At 42.7% G+C, this 16,862-nt stretch overlaps 1 protein-coding gene across 1 annotated transcript in view; it reads right to left on the reverse strand.

Annotated features, from left to right (window-relative positions):
- LOC141017284 (muscleblind-like protein 1) overlaps window positions 1–11,777 on the reverse strand; it is a 66,434-nt gene extending 54,657 nt beyond the window's left edge. Inside the window, exon 1 of the mRNA XM_073491952.1 lies at window positions 11,712–11,777. The gene's annotated coding sequence lies outside the window, so the exon portion shown is untranslated. The remainder of the gene's footprint in view (window positions 1–11,711) is intronic.
- Between the last annotated feature and the right edge of the window lie 5,085 nt (window positions 11,778–16,862).

The raw sequence follows: 16,862 nt of genomic DNA on the forward strand, positions 1-16,862 counted from the left end.
TTGTGCATCCCTCGCCCCGAGTGCACATTATTGTTGTCCCAATACTAACGTTTCTAACTTTCATACAATACCTTGAAAAATAGCAATATTCGATAGCATGTTTGATACCACGGATACCACATTTCCACAACTTTTAGGGCACAAAATATTAGATTTTTATTAAAAGACAAATATAGCTATAAGGATCGTGTATTGTGTGATAAACACAACTGCAACCGGGCCTATATGAGCACTGCAACGGTGTGTGTGTGTTGATTCGCTGTTGGAGAGAAGAGGGCATGAGAAACACCGCTGGTATCAGTATCAATACTGTGGAAAATGAATATTGAAACACTATCAATGTTTATCGATATTTCCATATTTTAGACAACCCTAGTGCACATAAAACTAATTTTTTTAAGGAGGGAGAAGGAGGAGGATTTTAATGTTGTAATCAAACCTTTTGTTCCTCAAAAACAATGTAAGACACACATAAGATAATCTTTATATATGCCTTAATAGGATTGAGCAAAAACTGTATTGCGTTCATCATTCTCTACAAAAACAATGAGTTTTTATGAGTCTGTATACAACACAAAGAAGCACTGGAGTTTTTGCTTGTTCCTGGTTTATTCTGTTGATTTTGGCACCTGGTTTTGATTTATTGTTTCTTAGTCTATCAACAAAGATTTACATTTTCAGTCAACAAAAACTAAACACGACTGACAGAGAGTGCTGTTTATTTATATTAATGCAACAAGTTAATTGGAGAAATCAACGGAGGGTTCTGTTTTATTAGTTAGAAGCGACAACGTGTTATTCTGCAGGTTTGTCGAATACGGCTTCTAATTACCATTTGTCTATCTTTCGCATTATTATTAAGCTTTAATTAATCAACAATATTGCAGTTCACATTTTCAAAGGTGACTTTTTACTTTGTTTTGGTCGTAAAGTTTGTCAAGAAAAAAAATTTCAGTTCCGTTGATGAAATTAACGCTGAGCTGCGCATCTTCATATTAATGTGTCGTGCTCAGCGCGAGCCACATGGAATTGCACTTTGTTTTACGGCGAGGCCTCTCGCTCTGTTAACACGAGCCACGTTCAGCCCTGCATCTGAGAGCAATAGAGAGGGAGGGAGAGAGAAGGAATGAGGAGTGAACAGGGGCCAGAGATGGGAGCCATTTATTCACCTTGAATGACTTCCAGAAAAGAAGAAAAATAGAGAAGGTGAAGAGAAAAAAAGCCAGAAAGCAGGTTCCTCCATGTTTGATTTCCTGTGGCTGACCTTTGAAACAACAGACAGAGAAACAAATAAAAGAGCAATGGTCAAAACTAGCTGGAAAGTGAGAGGAAACAATTTGCTCACGTTCCCCAAGAGAGTCACAGTGTTAAACTCTGATCTGTTAAAGTGCCTGTGGAGTTGGTGTTTGGTAATGAAAAGGTCCTGTTTGTTTAGGCGAAAAGTTGACGGTTCAGACATTCCTTAAGTGTTACCGTTTCAGAGGAGGGCTTAGTATCCGAAAATGTTCATGCCTTCTCCTTGAGGATGTTGTGAAATATGCTTGCTTACTGCACCTTCTGTAAAGCAAAAGAAAACAAAAAGCAGAAGGAAAGATGGAGGGAGGGAGGGGAAAATTCGGTAATGCGAGAGGTTAAAGGGCGCTGACTGCAGCAGCAAAAAGCAGATGCTGGACGTTTCGTATTACACCGCATCGCCGGCTGACCAGGATATCATCTATATACGACCTGAGCTGCCCTTTACACTGATAGGAGCATCAGGACGGAGGGAGGGGGGAGGGCGAGAGGCTTTGAGAGACAAATAGAGTAACGGAGACCAGAGGTGGTGACAGGGGAAGGATACAGGCTAGAGGAAGAGTGATGGGAGGCAAACAGGAGCAATTAGTGCAAGATGGTGTGAGACAGAGGTTGGTGTCTGGTAGGGAGAGGGGAAATACAAAGTGAGCGCTGGCAGGTACGAAAGAGGAGGAATCAGAGGGAAGAGTAGGGCGGAGAAAAAAAGCAGATTTTGTTCCATTTCAAAGCACTGCTGGAACTCCACCGTGATACCATCTTGACATTCCTCATCTCTCTTCATTTATCTTCCTCTGATCCCCACCTGTTCTCCTTTTCTATTTCTCTTCACACGTATGCATCAGTGTTTTCCCACTTTTTTTTTTTTTTTATCTCCCCAAATCTTACCTCTTCTTAGAAATCTGCTCGCCTTCTGCTAAGTTGCGCTCCGAGTATCATGTGACATAAACAACTTTGTCAACGTGGCTCGTCTTTTAATAGCAGCTGTCCTCATTTTGTTCGCCCACTGTCTCGGCCCCCTCTATCTCTCCTTCCTCGTTCCTTGTTCACACAACACCTTATGCTGCAGTACCACGGTAATGTGCTGCAAGGTCATCATCGCCACGGCAACCAGAGAAACCATGTTTAAAGCAAGGACAAAGCGGTTAATGGTGTCAGATCCGGCCTGGTGTCATAGCAGTACGGCGGAAATCATATGAAAGACACCAAGTTTTTTCAAATGAACTCCGAGTGTGACATTTGAACCGCTGGATTCCTCGACTTCCCATTAATGAGGCTATTAAAGCGGTTAGCCAAGGTGCTGCAATAGAAAGCAAAATGCAAACTCTTTGGCTATTCAAAGAGTGACCTTTAAACAAACATGGAGCACTGGATGCAAATGACTTTCTGCAACCATACGTTTCACAATATGCCTCCTACTGAGTCTTATCACTTATTTCAACACTCGTGATGAGAGATACCATATTTAAACTAAACTAACAAAACAACAAACAACAAAAAACAAAGCTGGACAGAACTGGAAAGATCAGCAACCTTCTTGACAACAGTGAAACCTGTAAATATTACTTGTATTTAAAGATGTCAACCTGCTTTGATGCCAACTAGCTATATGCCCGAAGACAGCACAAGGACCATGTGGCTAATATTTTAGCTCATTAACTCAACATTTATGTTGGAGTTGTGTTTGACTCCAACCGGAAGAGTTCTGGTTGTGCAAAATGAGGAATTATAGGATGTTCTGCTACAACACATTCCGACCAAACAAAGGTGACTTCGGTCCGACGATGAACATTGAGTTAGCTTAGCTTTGGGGTGCCCAAACTGGTTGTTTTTTAAAGGAGACCTGCACACATTTCCAGCAGTTTTAGTGGCAACATTTTTTTGTATTTTTAAGGAGCCTTGGAGACAATTCCAGCTGATTTTGTGGCGACCAAGACCGGCTCCCTCTGTGAGCGTGGCAAGCAACACAGGTATGTTAAACCGAACCATGATGTTTTCCTAACCCTAACCAAGGGGTTTTTGTGACTAAACCTAAACAGAGAATAAGTACAGCGTTGAAATAGAAAATTCAACCTTAACAAATGTAAAGTTGTGACATAAACAAATGTCCAGTTTGAACTTATCTGTTGTTTTGCAGAAACGTACTTGGCTAACATTTATTCTGGAGATTGGGTTGAAAAAGCTGCTGCTACATGAACGTGACACTAGCTAAACATAACACAGCAAAGAACATAGTATTAAATTGTTAGTTATAACCAAATCCGGCTCTATTTTTTAAAAAGCACTGAAAGTTTGAAATATGAATTTCTAAAGTGGCATCAACCAAAAGTTTCCCAAAATGCCTCTTTCTAGGTCTGTACTCGTACCCCAAAATTGGTGATAAGACACCTTTTATCAAACCAAAGTAAAAGAAAATTCTCACCACATACTAACTTTTTGTTGTCACAACATTGTGACAGTTCTATTTATGGCAACAATCGAACCAAGGTCCACACACTGACAAGCCCAGACAGCCCTGAAAAGATCAGCAACCTTCTTGAAGACAATGAAGCCTGTATCCAATTTCACTAACAAGGACAAGAGAACCTTACATGAAAAACTGCTCATAATGTTCTGTCAATAGAGTTTGGCCCTTTCAAATTCTCCTCGACCCATATTGTCCAACTTCACACTTGAACAGTATTTTCACAAATCAGCTGCGCCACAGCCTGATATCAGGCCAGAGCACTGTTTGTTTTGTCGAGAAAAACTATGACAAAAAAATATTAATTGACGACCCTTTTTTCACATAAAAGGCTAAATATCCAGAGTCACACGTTGAATGCTCCTCATTGGTGAATCCTCTGCTGCCCACAGCTATCTTAGGAGTCGTTTTAGCTGCTTGACCTGTTGCACTTAAGTCTGCAGAGTCTTGTCTTTCAAATATGTTATGGCTGTGCCAATAATTTTAGCCAACGTCACCGCTTCTTGGAAAGTCGACAGGAACAGATTCATGGACAAAATTCATTTAAAATCCCACTGAAAATTGGACAAGTGGACAGCAACCAAACAGCTGGGACAAACCACAAAAACAGGCAGGCCAGCATGCTGTCAATTATATAAAAAAATGTGACATTACCAAGGGCTAACATTACTTTCAGTCTTCTATATTTCATGTTTATAGGGTAGCAGTAGGAATGAGTGCAGGATTAATTTAGAGATGACCGGAATGGAATGGAAATGCCAGAGTCATACACAAAAATGTCAGACGAGGCAAGAAATTATCTGGCAGAAAACAGAATTCTCAGTTTAGCACAGCTTGATCCAACAAAGGCCTCAATTTCTACATCATTCTGCGAATCTTACCTTCAGCTTTCTAATAAATTGCACAATCTAGTCAGTAGTATACAGTGCACCCATCACTGTGGCTTGGAGTGTGAACAGTTACAGGGGAACTAGCAAGTGGCTCGCTAGCGGATTGAGCAGGGCTTTCATCATCTATAAACACATCAGATGACACAGTGTTAGCTAACTGTGGACTTGATTGCTTTGTTTGTGCACACAGCTTTTTTTCAGTTTATTTTTGAGGCAGCGTGACTGGCAGAAAGCTGCTGACCATCAGCTGGCTGATCACTTGACACAGGCCAGGAGTTGAGGTGGACCCTGAGGGATTGTGTGCTAATTTATGATTTCCCTTGTTTATCAAAGTTGATGACACAATTTGCTGACAAGAAACAAAACTTTCTAGCATTTTACAGATTAACACTGGATTATGAAACACTGGATTTAGTCATAATTACCAATTTAGTACTATTTGCTGTTTTTGTTGTTTGTTAAGCTCTTGTTGCCAAGCTAATCTGTTCATCAACAGACTCGTTCCAGTGATCTCAAAAGTCGCCAGTGTTAGGTTGGAATGTATTGTAGAAGAACATCTGATATTACATTTCTTTTATTTTAAACTGCTGTAAGTGTTGTCGTCGTTTTAGCCAACTCTCTGTCCGTTTTGCAGCAAACAATCCGTTCTCTCTACATCAGAATCCTGCTGTCTGTGCCGTCAAGAGCAGACAGGACCGCCCCTTTATGGAGTTTTCTGTCCTGATTGAATAAAGGGATCTATAACAGAAATCACTGTTGTAATATGGAGCTAGTGAAGACTTATTTTAATAAGAAAATAACGCTTACAGGAGCTTTAACAAGCTAAAATATTTTTTTTGCAGTTTTCTTGTGCCTTGAGCTCCAGCGGTGTTAAGATCCTGGAAATCAACTTTTCCCAAAATATGATTTGACTTTCTATTTTAAGGTCACAATTCGATAACCTTTTCAATTATTTTATTTTTTTCAGCGCTGACAGCAAGGCCACTGTTAGACAACCAAGTCTTGATTTGTAAAGATCAACAGATGATTGGTTTTATGCCCTAACATCATTTATATTTTCAAATTTAGTCCCTTAATAAGAAAGGTAGAACAGTATCAAGTGTGATATACCCAACTTATTTATTTTATTTTTTTATGTACCACACTAAGGCAATACGGTCAAAATCTAAATAATCTATTTAAAATGTAATAATGATATTTCATCACACTTCAAAATAATTCAACATTTTTACAGAAGTTTTGCATATAAAACTCTGTAAAATAACAGTGTTTCTCTGTAAAACCTTTACTGAAAGTGATTGTAAATATCTTGTTTTTGCACTTTTTTGATATTTTACTTTAACTTTATGTTTTTTTTTTCGTTGCTACCACTAATTTAACTGTTTTATTACTCTTTTGGTCACAGTGCACTCAGTTAGGAACAAACTATTAAATGGCATGTTTGTTGCAGCACGTTGCTTTTGTTTTTATATAGTATACGAGGGAGGAGCAAAAAAGTTTGTCTCACAGATCCTGCTTTTGCTTCAGTAATAGAAATTAAGCTCTCATTTTGATCGATTTTCTCTTCAGAGTTGAAATCGTGACATCCTGAGCATAGCGGGCATCAAAGCGGGGTGAGATCTCAGGGTTTTTTCTTTAAATATAAGTAATATTTCAGATTTACATAATATCCTCATCAATAATGGCGACATGGCTCATTAAGAAAACATTAAGTTCACGTGACAGTGAATAATGGAAGCTGGCTAAGTTTCTTCTTTTACTTGAGCCAAAGATATAGCATTTGGTCTCCATAAAATTTCTCAGCCACAATAACATTTTTTTCACTTGCTGCTTGAGGAACACTGAGTGATGGACATCTCGGTGATATTAATGAGCTCCAATACCTTGCCGGGGGGACAACGGCATTAATAACACTCACACGTGAACCCTGTCAAACAAACGCCCGGTCCCACCCATGTGAGTCTGAGATTTGATCCGGCAGTCTTGGGCTGAGTGCTGGTCATTCTGAAATGATACTCCATTACCATGATGTTTCCACAGATTGTACCATCAGGGTAATCTAAGACGTCATCCTATTCTCACACACACGCATTAGTATTGACCACAAACCATGAGACAGCAGATCCTGCATCATCTGCGGAGGATACGCAACTACAGAGATGAATGGAAGGTCAGCCGGTGCATTTATATTCAGGACACAACCACATGAGTAATATGTATGCATATGCACAACATCAACTATCACTTGTGCCCGTTCTCTATCACGCACGCACACACATGAACGCACACGATCTACGACTCCCTCCTTCAGCTGTAAGACAAACAGAGGGGAGGGGAGGCGACGGGGGCAGTCAAGTGGCACGTGTGCAAGCTGTCGTCTGCACTGTGATATCAGCGCAAGTGTTTAAACAGCCTGACGTGCACGGAGGGAGAGACAGGGGGGGCGAGGCAGTTATGGCAGACACCCACATGAATAGGGATGTGAGATGATTTAGATACTTGTGTGTGTGTGTGTGTGTGTGTTAGGGTTATGCATACATTTTGTCCAACTGCTTGCTCCTCTTATCTTCACTGCAGTGTGGCTGCCTGGCTTTGGTAGTGCCAGTGTGGTGTAATGCAGCGGTAGCGAGGGTGTCATTGAGTTCATGGACATAAACCAACCCACTGCCAGACCAGTCTACTCCTCTCAGGAATAGCAATGGAGGAGGTGTGTGTGTGTGTGTGTGTGTGTGTGTGTGTGTGTGTGTGTGAGAGAGAGAGAGAGAGAGTGTGGGTGGGAGGGTAGATGGAGAGAGATTGGAAAACGGCGAGAATCAGAGGAAAAGTCACAGAGACAGAAAGACAAATAGATGGTAAGAAACAGACAGCGCGTGATAGAAAGGAGACGTCCGAGGGATATAGATGTAATAGGTGGACGGGAGGCAGACAGATGAAAAAAGGAGCTGCCCACTTTGAAAAAGCTCCCTTGTGTAAATTTACCACCTCCGCATGTGGCATTTCAAGCACGGGGCCCTTTATCAGACTTTTTTTTTTAAAAAAAAGGCAAACACACACTCAGACACACACACAATCTTTCCCTTTTTTCTTTTTTTTACTTGCGCTGTGTTTCTCGTACGCCAACCTGGACAGAGACTGAGCCACGCAGGCAGACAGGTGAATAGGAGGATGATGAAAACAAAAGAAACGAGATGGACAGACAGGTAGACAGAGGGGAGGTACAGGTGGCATGGCCCGAGATAGACAGAGTGGAGATATTCAGCATATAATGAGATGGGAGCAGAGTGAGAGAGGGGGGGGGGGATTCAGACAGAGAGGGATACAATAAGAAGTGCAGCAAGATAAGAATAATTTATGATGGTGGAAAATCCTTGACAGGAGACGGTTCAGTAACAGCAAGATGATCGCTGATTAGCAGCTGAATGGCTGCAAAGCTTAACAGCAGAATTGTTGTAAAGATTATGAAGCTCAGTAGATGAAGATGATTAACGCCGATGATTTAGCCTTCTGTGGTCATTCAGTCTGGTGTCAGGGGGCGGACGGGCCCCCAAAAGAAAATATCTGCAATCAGTTTTCCAAATTGCAACGCCACACGCATGAAGTGGCGAATCCCCGACTTGTCATTTGTCCAAACGAGGGATAATCTGTACTCTTCAGCTGTCTATGACCGGTGATTCAGTTTGACACCTTAATCTGTGGAAATCACAGAGGGCTCCTCCATGGAGCCAACTGTATTTACTATAGATTACATCTTCCACTCGTGTGCATTAGTCCGGTGACAGCTTTGCAGACTGCAGGGAAAACAGCAATCATACACCATTGACTGACTCACTGTGATTTTGCCACTTGCCAAATGGCCTCACAGGACTCCCCCAACCATTTGCCCGAGCGACTGACTGTCTATCTGCCAGTTTGATGCTCTGTGTTCAATTTCTGAGGGCTCGGGACTCAAAGTCAGCTCCACTCACATCCCTCTGCTGTCACCTTGATCAGAGCATCCGCCCTGTTTTCTTTTTTCCTGATAATTGAATAATGTAAATCAGGGTATCGTGGCGCTCCTGTCATTATGCGCGTTGCACACACATTTCCTCTCGCGCACACAAACGCACTGCTCATCTGCATTCGACAGACTGCCCTGTGCCTGCTGAGGACAGCAGGGGGATGACATCACTTCTAAAGGACAGATTAGTTGTGGGATGAGACGAGGGAAGGTGGGGGAGGAAAAGAAAGGAAAGAGAAATTCATAGAAAAACATTCCTTATTTTTCCTTTAAATCGGCACAGTCAAACGCAGGTTACATGCATCCCTCCCTCTCCTCTGTTAGAGTCTCTTTCTTCTCTCACACGGGGTTGTTTAGTCAGAGTCGTGTGCGCTGTGAAATTCAGTATGTATCTGAGTGCCTCTGCGCTCTCGCTGCTCTATACTCTAATGACCTTGTAGATCTGCCGGCTCTGATCTGCAGAGAAGCCTTTTTTTCAACCCACTGAGAGTCAGACGCCAAAAGAGAAACACACAGAGTGAGCCATAAAAGAAACAAGGCAGAAAGACAGAGAATAGGACAGACAGCTGCAGAGAGGGGGAGACAGGGGAGCGGTGGGGAAGTGAAACTGTGAGAGGGAGACAGAGGTGTGGAGATGTGGAGAGGGTGAGAAGAGGGCGTGTTCTCCAAACAGCAGGGAGAATATAGATAGACGCAGTGTCTGTTGCAGCATCAGTTGGTAAATCATAAACTCACATGAGACGAGTCGTTCTGCTCCAAAAATAAACGGGTAAATAAAAAACTCACACGGTGTTCCCTCTAACATACATATTAATTGCCAGGCCACCAGCAGATTTCCATCAACACTTAAACAACATGACGCTCTCTATTCCCAAAGTTAAGTTCTTGTTCTAATTTTTTATGATATTAAGCTGCAATAAAGTTTTGTAACTTAAGTTTTTCAACAGCAAACCACTGCAAGGCTTTTGTTGTGAAAGGCAGAATGAGTTAAGATTTTTTAGCCCTGACCTTCCAACTCGCCGATGGTTTTTGGAGATCTCCGACAAAAAAACTCCAGATCAGAGGTGAATCGGCAACCGTTCCCATGATGGAAGAATGGTGCGTGTGATCTGTTCGGAGACATGACCCAGGAGCTCGGCGACAGCTCGCCAATGTGTTGTCGATGTCTGCTACGTGGTTGAGTTGCAGAAGATGGGTCAAGGAGCGAGGAACGACCTACAGCTGATGAGAGCGGATACGTCCGTCACTCGCAGCCACTCGTATTCTCTTCATTCTCTTCCTTGTTTTCTGGCTCCAGATGAGTACTGCGTCATTCCTGCGTCACGTTTGCATGTGTGATCTTGCAATGTGCCACCCCCTGTTGCTAATCTGTCATGCAGTGTGCAAACCACAACTCCAAGACTTCTGATTACAAGTCAGAAAGTTGTGAAGGGTGAACACCACGGTGACCTGAAGACTAGTCCTCTTGGATGCGTGCTTACCATGCTGCTATTGGCTGGGGGCTACACACTCACTGCCTGAAGGTTGACGCCTAAAACATCCTGAACACAGAAAAATGATGGCAAGGTCTCTGGAGATACGGACGCTAGCTGCAAAGGATTACTTTTGTATGAGTTTATTCCTTTTTTTTAAGGAAAATCCGACTCATTCTGCCTTTAAGTATGTAGCTAAAAAAGTCTAGTCATTAAGGTAAGCAACTGTGCTAACTCTCTTGTCTGTTAAGTTTTAAACACTGCAAACGAGAAACGATTTAAAGAAGATGAAGCTACATAAAACTCACTGGACGAAGAACTGAACCTCCAACGTGTCATCAGAGCAGGTGACACCTTTAACTCCCTGCACAGTACGGGTGTCCAAGCCGTGCGGAAATGTGGCAAATGAGCTGTGCATGTTGAGAAGATTAATTGAAAAAGCGTGTAGACCCTGAAGCTAATGCATTCCAGGCACTTTCGATCTGTTTCACTAATTAAGCTTTTAAAGCAAAGCAAACAAACATGTTCTTAAATCCTGCTTATACTGAAAATTCAAAATGAAGCTGTCTGTTGTGCTCTGCTTATTTTGTTATTTTCTTTACAGCAGTATATAAATCCATCATGTAGCTGAACTCCATCTATTTAAATCACTCAAATTCAGATTTTTTTTGGAGTGGGGGGGGGGGGGGGATTGGTACACAAACTTTACTTTACATCCAAATTATGTTCACTTTTTTGGCCTTTGTACAACATACAAAATTCTACGATGATTTCTCAGAGTGTGTGTGTGTGTGTGTGCATGTGTGTGTGTGTCATTGTGGTTCAGACTGGTACAGACGGCCTGAGCAACGCTGGAGTGTAATCATTTCCTGAGGGCAGCCGTAGTGTAAACACCAGTAGTCCAGTCATTATACAGGAGGAGTGTACAGTGGGGTTGTTCGTATGTGTGTTTTTTGAGTGAGTCTGTGTGTTTTCATTCATTCATCCATAAGCATGAGTGCATATTTAGCTTTAGTGTTAACAGTAGGAGTCACACAACAACAGGGATTTCAGTGTAGTCCAAGAGAGAAAGAGAGAGACAGAGTGCAGTCTGCCAGGAACGGGAATGTGTGTCACTGTGTGCACGTTTTTTTTTTTTGCGTGTGCATGAGTGAGTGTGTGTGTGTGTGTGTGTGTGTGTGTGTGTGTGTGTGTGTGTGTGTGTGTGTGTGTGTTAACTACTCTGCGGAACATTAAACACTAACATTACCCATTCTTTTGTCCGCTCAGCTCTTTTCCACATTAAAAAAAAAAAAAAAACGTCCCGCCTCAAACTGCCACACATTAGCAGTCGAGCACGGTGGCCATCTGCATATGTACACACACGCGCACACACGCGCACACACACGCCCACTCGCAAACATGCATATAACTCAACTCAAACACACATCAACACATCACGCTCAACATCCAGATGGTGAATAAAATAAAGCGATAAATGCCAGAAAAATGTGCGCAGGGACAACTTAGTCTAAACAAATGAACACACACACACAGACACACACACACACACACTCTCACACACACACACACACACACAGTAAACAGCAAAGACTTACTGTATCTCTGCACGGACTCATCTGACTGCTGCTGAGGGGAGAGCGGAAAGTGAAAACCTCATGCTTGCTTCGCGGCACTCCTCTCTTTCACTCCCTCTGTCACAGCCCCCTCCCTCTTTCCTTCGCTTCTCTCCCTCCCCTGCCTCTTTTCCTTCCTCCTCCTCCTCCTCCTCCTCCTCCTCTTCCTCCTTCCCTCCCTGTCCTTCACTCCCTCGCTCCTTCTCTTCTCTCTCTCTCCTTCCCACTTGGCAGAGCCCTACTGTATTCAGATACGCCAGTCTCCATATAAGGCTGCACAGCTAAACATGTCACACATAATTTATCCACAGCAGGCTGCGAGTTCACCTTTCACAGCTCGCGCTTGGATCGTACGCGAAAGAGGGAGGAGAGGAGAGGAAGGGAGGGGGGGAACTTAACTCAGACAAACTTCTACTGTCAACAGCCACGTTCCCACAATTTCACACTGCCTGAGAGAGTGTGTGAGTGCGCGCACGTCTGCGTGCATGCGCGTATGTTAACAAATGCTGGCAATCAGACCGTGAAAATGCTACCGGAGAACCAAAAATGCAATTCACCTGCACTGTTCCAACACCTCCCTCTCCCTTTCTTTTCTCCCCCTTCGCAGTCTCACCACCATCTGTATCTGCAGGCTGTAAATCTCATACAGATGCTGTTTGTGAGACCTGTCCACCTGCACACACACACACACACACACCCCTCCCCACCCAACTCCACCTCCCTGTGCTCTCCTTATCTGCGCTTGCTGCCTTTATAAAACATGACTGACAGCAACAGTAGAGAGAAGAGAGAGAGGAGGATTTAAATAAAAAGGGTTAAACAGAGTCAGAGAAAGAGAGGGAGAGAGTGAGAGGAGGAGTTCATTTTGTTTTGTGATTGAAACAGGGAGATGCGGCGAGTGAGAGTGCGAGCAGAGCGAGATAAAAATAATATGTCAACAAATAAGACGCCATGCGGAGCGCTGTCTAGTTGCGGCCGATCGAATCAGGCGCCGTTCCCTCTGATGATGTGTCAGGGTTTTTTCTTTTTTTTTTGCACAATCGATGGCTTTAAAAATACATGCCTGCTGACCTCTCCTCTACTTCCTCTGGTTGAGTTCTTTTCAACTCACAGCCTCTGTGTTGCACTTGAAGACAAAAAAAGAAAATGCGGCATGTGAGGAGCAGTTGTGGCTGGAGACGAAAAGGAGAAGGAAAAGGCAGAGGACGGAGAGAGAGAGAGAGGAGAGGGAAGATTGGGAACAATAATAGCTGCACTTGAGTAGCAGTGCTAGCTGGTAGCTTTTCTCCTCCCTCCTCCACAGCTTCAGTCCACTCACAGGACAGCAAGAGTCACAGCTCTGTTGCCATGGTGTCTAACTCCATCAAACACTACGTCAGGTGCTTGTGTGTCTGTGTGAGCATGTGTGAGTGCGTGGTGTTGTGTGTTTTGCGGAGGTGTGTGTGTGTATGTGTCGGGTGGGTGTAACCAAGTGACTCAGAGCCACATCACTGACTTGTGGCCGCAATATATCAGGGTGTTTGGAATTTATCACTGTATTGGCTTGTGTGTGGATAGGTGTGTGTGTGTGTGTGTGTGTGTAAGAGTGTAAGGGAAAGGTGTTGATTGAACAGCAGCCTGCAGCCTGCCCTCAAAAGCACCCATGATGGATCTGTGCTGCTCTAAGTGTTAATGTTTAGCTCCAGCTTCTATAAATATTTATCAATTCGTTCATAGAGTCAAAGCGACGCACTACAGATGCTTGGAATATGGAATTTTGATTTTAGAGCTGGCAAGTCACCGACTCGTTCCCAAAAAAGGTCCTGCAGTTGTTTTCCAGGATGACACTGACTTGGGGACACGATGCAGTGTTCCCCAAGTGTCTCAGAGCAGGTTGTATTGTGATAATCCAGAATGCAGATGGAGTCTAAAACTACAGGAAGTGAGAGTATTTTTCTCTGGAAAAAAGCTTCCTCTGAAGAGTTACGCTCTGTCAGGAAATATTTGTTTTCATTTGCCTCACTCAGAGCACATACTGGAGGTCAGCTTCAGATTTTCTTGCTCATGGACCTTCAATAGCTCAACAGCTTTCAAAGATATGCCACACAACATCTACTACTGTAGTAGCAGTAAAAGATATTTAACCTATGCAAAACTAGCAATATCACAATGTGGAAATACTCCATTATGACCAGAAATGTTTCCAAAAAATTCTAAATTATACTTTAGATAATAAAATAAAAAAAAACATACTTCCAGCACAGTGTACTTTCTATTTACAGGTTTTTTTGGCTACTTGGCAGCAGTGAAAACAAGCTGTAAACATAACATTGACACGTGATCACCCTATAAAGTTGTTATGGTGAACTTAGTTGCCAATTTACACATCCAGCAGACTCGGAGCCATATTCCTGTTAATTTGGAGTCGTATTTCTGGTGACCTGGCAAATAAAAGTCCATTTTTTACTCCCCTTTTACGTCTGATTTGGTGTCCACCACCCCCTGAGTAAAATATCTGGCTCTTTAGCTGCCAAATGCGGCATTATGTTCACCAGCCAGCAACAAACTTTGTCTGTCTGCCCTTTGGTGCGAGATCGTTTGGATCAAATTTTATTTATTTATTTTCTAATTATTTTTGGGTGCTTTTTTTCTTTTAATTGACAGGACAGCTGAAGCGATGTCAGAAAAGTGGGACGAGGGGCTGGGAATGACATGCAGCAAAGGACCACAGGTCGGGTTCGTACCCCTTGGGCGCATGCTCTACCAACTGAGCTACTGGGGCACTCCCTAAATTGATTTTCAGAGCTATTTCACAAGAAAAACTGCTGAAAGTGGTGCTGATGAGAGCAGTGAGAGGGAACTAACACAGTAAAGTTGCGGCCAGAAAAACAAAAACAATGAACCAAAAGTTGTTAAAATGATGCCTTCAAATGTGGTCATTACGTTACCAGCTTTCAATCTTGCAAAATTGCTCGCCTCGGTGTCTTATTTCCAACTTATGGAAACAGTACAAAAATAGTTTGAAAACCTAAAAAAACGCCAGAAAAAAAGCAAAATATGGCTCGATACAGCTTGTCCAGGCGTAATCCAAGTCTTTAAAATCTACTTTGGATCTCGAGGCTTCAAGACAATTGGATTATGCCGGACGAGCCGTATGGAGCCATTTTAGGTTTTAAAACAAGTCCCCTTCTACTTCAGTTGTTTGGGAGAACGCTGCAACGCTCTTTTGTTGTGAAGCTCCAGAGATGTTTTGTGGACTACGAAACTTCACCTGCCTATCCATCAGCATGGGGGTGATAGATTATGATTGAAAAGTTCATCTTTGGGTGAACTTGTCCCACCTAACCACCATGTTGTAACCAAGAGTTGACAAGTTCTTTTTACAGGTAGCAATAGCACCTGTGACTAATATAGAAGTATTGAGTACAGCAAAAAGTACCAACTATGGAGGCAGTGTGGTCTCTGTCAGTGTCCAAGTATTATTAAATATATTATATAATTGGAGTATTATTTTTGCATTAACATATATGCAGCATTCTGATGTTGCAGCTGGCCATAACTGAGCGAATTCAAGCAAGATTACATACGGTTTTAATTTATTGTACAACAGGGCCTTCTATTTTAAATGCTCATTGTTTTAAAATATGAATCTGCAAAGTGCTGGTTCCCCCGAGACATAGTCAAGCAGAAGTGCAAAGTAGTATAAAATGGAAATAACAAGTACTTCAGAATCACGCCTGAGTACAGTACTTGAGCATATGTACTTTCCACCGGCGGGCTTCTAGTCCAAAGGGAAAGACAGTGGCAGTGATGAAGAGACAAGGCACAGTGAAAGGTTCTGGACTTGCAGATAATTGCTGCAATTGCAGATAATTTAATGCACACTAAGGTTCCTGCTCACTGCTCTGCTGATGTCTGTGTACGCGGCAGAGAATTAAAAGGACTTTTGAGGCACTACTTTCTCACTCGAGCCAGTGTCCCTCACATCCTCCCTCGTTCTGATCATCAAACTGGGGCCACGGATATATGAACATGTGTCCCTTGTGTTCCAGATCATTAAAGACAGGAGTGAGGGCAGAGAAAAAAAATGGAGAAAGAGAACAAAGACAGGAGGAGCTAAAGTTGGAGGAGATCTGGATCCATATATCATCTTTGATCCACGCTGCTAAGCAAAGCCAGAGCTGGACCGAGAGCAAAAGAATATCTACTGGAGAACCTCAAGGATCTTACCAAATGGAAAATCCAGCAGGGCGACCCGGAGTGACTCGGTGAGGTTTTCAGCATTCAGAACAGACCTCTGCTCTATTGTTGAGTATCTAAGGTCAAATCATTAAACAGATGATCTTCAAACAACAGGAGCTATTTCTGGATGTTGAAACCACATGACCTTGCAGAACCTCTGTGTCTTTCTTCTTCTTCTTCGACTGAACAGCTCTGAGTTCTGGTACCAACATATTCTGGGGGCTCCAAGGGGAAAAAATGTTTGAGTCTGTCAACACAGAGATCTATAACAGAGCAGTGGTTGGATATATATGAATTAGCATTGTTCAAAAACCTCCAAATACAGAAACTCACCACTGAAATAACTGTGGTATGACCTCTTCTTCTTATAACTAGAGACAGACATACATCCTTCTGCTTCTCCTTTCTTCTCTTACTTACAGTATCTCTCAGCTTCATCTAAAACACACTCTCAAGAACACCATATATACCCAGAGGACTACAGTATATACATACATGTATATACCTTCAACAGGCGGCTTCAAGTCTCCCGAACACCAACGCTGAATTATTACTGTGCGTGGGCAGAGATATAGATGCTACTGTCACATAGGTGTCTGGTGGATAATTCTATCAGGCGACAACACAGATAGTGAAGGGTGGGGGGGGCCTTAATGAAAGGAATCATAAGAATAATAAAAAAAGAGGAGCTTCTCCATTTTGAGTTTTGACAGGTGGATTTCTGCAGGGGAAGTGCAGATAGAAGCTGTGCTCTGTCAGAGCTAAATGGAGACAAACTGAATATTCAAAAGATTTTTTTTTTTTTTTTGTCTGATCTGCATTATGGCTTTTTTGCATTTTATATCCCGAGCCGCAAAAGCTCTTTGCATAGTCTGTTACAGGGCTTCTGCATAAACAACTTCCCACATCCAC

Source organism: Pagrus major, chromosome 2 (assembly GCF_040436345.1).
Source record: "Pagrus major chromosome 2, Pma_NU_1.0".
NCBI lineage: Eukaryota > Metazoa > Chordata > Actinopteri > Spariformes > Sparidae > Pagrus > Pagrus major.